Genomic DNA, 6905 nt, shown 5'->3' with positions numbered 1-6905 from the left:
CGCCCGTGGCCACCTCGGCGTCCGTGCCCGCCTCGCCGCCTCCTCGCCGCCCCTCGTCGCCGGCAAGGCCGCCCCGGCCGGACGGTTTCTACTCCGGCGGCCCACCTCCGATTCCGGCGACCTCGACTTCTGCGCATGAACAGTGATCCCGGCCGGATCTAGATCTGAGTTGAGGACGGTTGACTTTTTGCCCGAAACCCTAGTTCATGTGCTCATGATCATTGCATCGTAACTTTGCAGCCGTAGCTCCGTTTTTGGCATATAGCATATCAAAATGTTCATCTCAGAGAGTACATCATTTCATTCCATTGCATCATTTTCATTTGAGTTCATCTTGATGCCCGAAATTCTGTTAGAAGAGTGCCACTTGAGATAATTGTCAGATCTGTTACTCCATTTAGATATTGGTCATTTTTGCCATGATTATCGTGTGCATGATATGCCCATGAGCTCTACATATGTTTTGTTAAGGGTTTTGCCATCTTTACAGAGGTGCAACCCGTGTATTTTTGTGATGTGTGTGGTGACTAGCACAAGCTTGCAGAGTGAGGCACTTGCTAACGCTGATTTCAGGGACTTAGCATTTCCACTAAGTCCTTGAGCTGTTTATCTCATATGGCCATATGTTCATGTTGTTTCCTAGTGATCCGTGCCTCTTTTGAGGATGATCAGTAAGGATGTTTTGTTAACCTTGTAGTTCTTTATCCATCCATGTCTTTGTTTGCAATTATGGAGCAGCCTAGCTTGAGTAAATCGAGCTCTACTTTTGCTACTTCATGAATCTGGGCAGATTGTCTACTTGTTAGCGATTTTGCCGACGATGTTGTAGTTGATCCGTGCATGCTATGTTATTGTTCTTGCCATGTCTAGATTGCATTTTGTGTATTCTTGATGGGTGTATGCTTAGATTGTCATGACTTGCTCCGTAGTGAGTGCATCGAGCTCGTAAACATGCCTACTTGATATCTGTTTTCAGCATGCTCCAGTTTTCACCAAGTCTGAGTACTGATTATGTTTTTGCCATGTGCACATGCTTGCAATTGTATTTTCTGATCCCTTTTGGCTCAAGGTCACTAAGGGACTTTTCTTAAGCTCTTTGAGTAGCTCCATGCCATGCTTTACTTTGCCATGTTCAGGTCCTGTAGTATGTAGTTTTGTTGCTCCGAAGAGTGCTACCTGATCTGAAATTCCAGACAAGTGTTAATTTCACTAAGTCTGAAATCTGTTTGCCATATGCATTTTTGCCATGCTTGTTTGAACCTGATAATGGATAAATTGGACGTAGCTTAGTGCTAGACTTTTTTTAAACATCTTGAATGCATCCCTGCCATGTATTTTGTTGCCATGTTTGGGTGCTGTATCATGTTCATCTCATTGCATTTAGATGGCTACTTGCTGTAAATCGCAGACCGGTGTCATATTTGAATTGCTTGCCATTTCCAAACCGTAACTCCGATTCCGGCGTTCTTTATATTGTTTTTAAGCGATTTCATCTGATCTTTCCAGTGGCATACTTGGTTTTCCAAGTTGAGGCCAGATTCTTGCATCCCTTGTCAAATCTTGCATATGCATCCCGCATAGCATACCATCTTTGCATCATATTGTTTGATCCTCGCACATGGTTGATTGTGTCCTTGTTGCTTGTTTTTCTTGTTTGGGTAGAGCAGGGAGACGTGTTCGCTAACGAGGAGCCCGTTGAGTTTGCTTTCGAGGATCCAGTCAACTCTGACAACTTTGCAAGCAAGATGATCATACCCTCGAAATCACTACTATCTTTGCTATGCTAGATTGCTCGCTCTTTTGCTATGCCAATGCTACGATGTCTACCACTTGCCTTCAAGCCTCCCAAATTGCCATGTCAAACCTCTAACCCACCATGTCCTAGCAAACCGTTGATTGGCTAAGTTACCGCTTTGCTCAGCCCCTCTTATAGCGTTGCTAGTTGCAGGTGAAGATTGGAGGCCGTTCCTTGTTGGAACATTTATTTACTTGTTGGGATATCATTATATTATCTTGTTATCTTAATGCATCTATATACTTGGTAAAGGGTGGAAGACTCGGCCTCTCGCCTAGTGTTTTGTTCCACTCTTGCCGCCCTAGTTTCCGTCATATCGGTGTTATGTTCCCGGATTTTGCGTTCCTTACGCGGTTGGGTTATAACGGGAACCCCTTAACAGTTCACCTTGATTAAAGCTTTTCCAGCAATGCCCAACCTTGGTTTTACCATTTGCCACCTAGCCCCTTTTTCCCTTAGGTTTCCGGAGCCCGAGGGTCATCTTATTTAAACCCCCCGGGCCAGTGCTCCTCTGAGTGTTGGTCCAACTTGTCAGCCGCCAGTGGCTACCAGGGGCAACTCTGGGCTGGCCTACCGGAAGTTTAGACAATCTGAGTGTGCCCTGAGAAAGAGATATGTGCAGCTCCTATCAGGATTTGTCGGCACATTCGGGCGGTGTTGCTGGATTTGTTTTAACCTGTCGAAGTGTCTTGAAGAACCGAGGTACCGAGTCTAATCGGAACGTCTCGGGAGGAGGTCTATTCCTTCGTTGACCGTGAGAGCTTGTCATGGGCTAAGTTGGGACTCCCTTGCAGGGATTTGAACTTTCGAAAGCCGTGCCCGCGGTTATGGGCAGATGGGAATTTGTTAACTTGAACCTTAGTTTAATTAAAATGAATCAACTGAGTGTGTTACCGTGATGGCCTCTTCTCGATGGCGTCCGGGAAGTGGACACGGTGTTGGAGTAATGTTTGCGCAGGTTGTCCTCTAGTTTCTCGCTCGCGCTTTGCCTCCTCTTCTCGCCCTCTTTTGCGAACAGGATAGCCACCATATTTGCTAGTCGCTTGCTGTAGCTCCTCATATATTTTTACCTTGCCTTACCTATAAGCTTAAATAGTCTTGATCGTGAGGGTGCGAGATTGCTGAGTCCCTGTGGCTCACAGATTACTATTACACCAGATGCAGGGCCTGATGATTCCGCTCCAGGTGACGCGCTCAAGCTCAAGTGGGAGTTCGACGAGGACTCTCAATGATACTATGTTTCCTTTCCTGATGATCAGTAGTGGTGCACAGTTGGGGTGATCGGGACCGTGTCGCATGTTGGGTTATCTTTTATTTTGGCGCCGTAGTCGGGCCATGAGTGTTTGGATGATGTAATGTTATTTATGTACCTTGATTGACGTAGCGAGTGTAAGCCAACTATGTTATCTCCCCTTTTATTATCTATATTACATGGGATGTTGTGAAGATTGCCTAACTTGCGACATATGCCTTCAATGCGATTATGCCTCTAAGTCGTGCCTCGACACGTGGGAGTTATAGTCGCATCGAGGGTGTTACACCCCAGTTCAGACCTCTGCTGATCCATGACATCAGCTATGGTGGAGGGCCCGAGCGGAAAACAGGGGGGCCGCCCACTTGGCACTTCTAGGAGCCGTGATGTAGAACCACTCCTGTTGCCACAATTCAGACACCTCTGGGATGGAACCTTTGGGCCACGGAGCTCCCGTCATCTTGCGTGTTGAGGCACCTCCACACACTGCATGTTGCCCCTCGATCAGCTTCGGCTTCACTTCAAAGGTCTTGAGCCATAGGCCGAAGTGAGGGGCAACCTGGAGGAAGGCCTCGCACACGATAATAAATGTCGTGATATGAAGAAAGGAGTCCGGAGCTAGATCATGAAAATCTAGCCCGTAGTAAAACATCAAACCCCTGACGAAAGGATCGAGGGCAAGGCCTAGGCCTCGGAGGAAGTGGGAAACAAACACGATGTTCTCGTTGGGTTCGGGGGTGGGGACGGCCTGCCCTTGGGGAGGCAGCCGATGCAAAATCTCGGCGGTCAGATATCTGGCCTCCCTGAACTTCTTGATGTCTTCTTCCGTGATGGTGGAAGGCATCCATCGGCCTTGAAGGCGAGATCCGGACATGACTGAAGGTTCGGGGCGCCTGACCTGAACTTCGTGCGCTTGAGCTTGAGGTGGGGGAAGGATTCGATTGAGCGCGGGGAAAAAAATAAAAGCCTTGTCCCCTTTATAAAGAGGGTGAATATGAAGCGTCCTCTCCATGCCCGTTTGGACTTGCCTATAATCTAGGAGTCCTAGAAGCGGTTGGGTTACCCACGCCCGTATTGATGAGAATCCCGGGATAAGGGGAGACGATCTCTACTTTAACAAGACATGCCAAGGAAACCGCCTCGCATGATGCGCTGAGGTGGGATAATGAAACGACTCGGATAAAGGCTGACACGCTACGGAATACGTCAACAGATTAGATTGTTGTAAATATTATTCTCTCTATGGCGATACGTGGAAACTTATTTTGCAGAGCCGGACACTATCTTCGTGTTCAAAATCTTCTATGAAGTACTTGGAGGAGGAACCCGCCTTGCAATGCCGAAGACAATCTGCGCGTCGGACTCATCGTCATTGAAGCCTGGTTCAGGGGCTACTGAGGGAGTCCTGGATTAGGGGGTGTTCAGATAGCCGGACTATACCTTCAGCCGGACTCTTGGACTATGAAGATACAAGATTGAAGACTCCGTCCTGTGTCTGGAAGGGGCTTTCCTTGGCGTGGAAGGCAAGCTTGGCGATGCGTATATGAAGATCTCCTACCATTGTAACCGACTTTGTGTAACCCTAACCCTCTCCGGTGTCTATATAAACCGGAGGGTTTAGGTCCATAGGACAACATACACATCAACAATCATACCATAGGCTAGCTTTTAGGGTTTAGCCTCCTCGATCTCGTGGTAGATCTACTCTTGTACTACCCATATCATCAATATTAATCAAGCAGGACGTAGGGTTTTACCTCCATCGAGAGGGCCCGAACCTGGGTAAAACTTCGTGTCCCTTGTCTCCTGTTACCATCCGGCCTAGATGCACAGTTCGGGACCCCCTACCCGAGATCCGCCAGTTTTGACACCGACACCTACCATGCCAGTCTGTCTCGCCCCTGGCGATGTAGTGCCCGGCTCCAGCAGCGTTAGACTGGCAAGAAGTCACTGCTATCCTAGAAATTTTCCTCTCGTCCCCTGACAGTTTGTGCCAGTTCGACAATTTCAAAGTTGAGTTCATCGGCAAGGGCCTCCTTGTGGTCACGAGGTGTTTGTGGAAATGCCACAATGCTGCTGCACGTGTGTTGCAGTCAAGGAGGGGAGAGTGTAAGTGTTGCCAAATGTTTATTTCCATTAGTCTAGTGTTTCACCTTCATATGTGAGCAAGTAGGCGATGCCTAATCATTCCATGAAATTATCCCTAAAGTTCTATGCATGTTGCCTAAGTTTCCAGTAATGACTGTAAATCGTCCATACTTGGCTCTACGAGGCAGTAATCGCCAAATTGGTGGTGAAATACTGATAAATGAAACAGCAGATCCTGGGTATTAGGCAATCCTTGCTGTGTACATCAGGACCAAAATTAGGAGTCGGAGGTAGCTAGAACTTTCTAAACTTTGCCCTTCAGGATGGCAAGGCGTTGACAGACCTAAAAAAAGCGTCTAGGTTCAAGTAACATACCTCTTCGGCACTGAGGGAGTCCTGGATTAAGGGGTCTCCGGATAGACGTACTATATACTTTGACCGGACTGTTGGACTATGAAGGTACAAGATTAAAGACTTCGTCCCGTGTCCGGATGGGACTTTCCTTGGCGTGGAAGGCAAGCTTGGAAATACGGATATGTAGATCTCCTCCCTTGTAACCGACTCTGGGTAACCCTAGCCCCCTTCGGTGTCTATATAAACCGGAGCGTTTAGTCCGTAGGACAAGATACAATCATACCATAGGCTAGCTTCTAGGGTTTAGCCTCTACGATCTCGTGGTAGATCAACTCTTGTAATACTCATATCATCAAGATCAATCAAGCATGACGTAGGGTATTACCTCCATTGAGAGGGCCCGAACCTGGGTAAACATCGTGTCCCCTGCCTCCTGTTACCATCCGCCTCAGACACACAGTTCGGGACCCCCTACCCGAGATCCGCCGGTTTTGACACCGACATTGGTGCTTTCATTGAGAGTTCCACTGTGCCGTCACTGTAAGGCTTGATGTCTCCTTCGATCATTGGTAACGATGCGGTTCAGGGCGAGGTTTTCCTCCCCGGACAGATCCTCGTATTCGGCAGCTTCGCACTGCGGGCCAACTCGCTTGGCCATTTGGAGCAGATCGAGAGCTACGCTCCTGGCCATCAGGTCAGGTTAGGAAACCTAAACTACACTGCCGACATCCGCGGAGACTTGATCTTCGACGGATTCGAGCCCATGTCGGGTGCGCCGCACGATCACGACGAGCGTGATTTAGCTCTGCCGTCAGACAGTGTTCAGGAGATCACACCTGCAACTACTCTGGCCTTCAATCCGGAGCAAATAGCGCCATCCGAGGACGGAGGGATATACCCCGCCATGGAGGCCGCACTCTCAGTGGTGATAGAGCCGAATACTGACTTCACCCCTTACAAGAGCCACGTTGCCGAACCATTGGATTCGTCTCCGGCCACGGACTCCGATCCGCCTGCGTCCGTGCCTATCGAATCTGATTGGGCACCGATCATGGAGTTCACCTCCGCGGATATCTTTCAGCACTCACCTTTCGGCGACGTGCTAAATTCATTAAGGTCTCTCTCCTTGTTTGGAGAACCTTGGCCAACTATGTCCGGCTAGAATGGGATGCGGACGACGAAGAAATTCGCTACCCACCCACCACCCACTTAGTAACCACTGTCGATGATTTAACCAACATCCTCGACTTCGACTCCGAAGACATCGACAGTATGGACAACGATGCAGGGGACGAATAGGAACCACCGCCCACAGGGCGCTGGACCGCCACCTCATCATATGATATATACATGGTGGACACCCCCAAAGAAGGCAATGGCGACGAGACAGCGGAGGATGACCCCTCTAAGAAGCAA

This window comes from Triticum dicoccoides, chromosome 5A, assembly GCF_002162155.2.
Source record: "Triticum dicoccoides isolate Atlit2015 ecotype Zavitan chromosome 5A, WEW_v2.0, whole genome shotgun sequence".
Taxonomy (NCBI): domain Eukaryota; kingdom Viridiplantae; phylum Streptophyta; class Magnoliopsida; order Poales; family Poaceae; genus Triticum; species Triticum dicoccoides.
The sequence above is the reverse complement of the archived record's forward strand: the minus strand, read 5'-3'. Positions refer to the sequence as shown.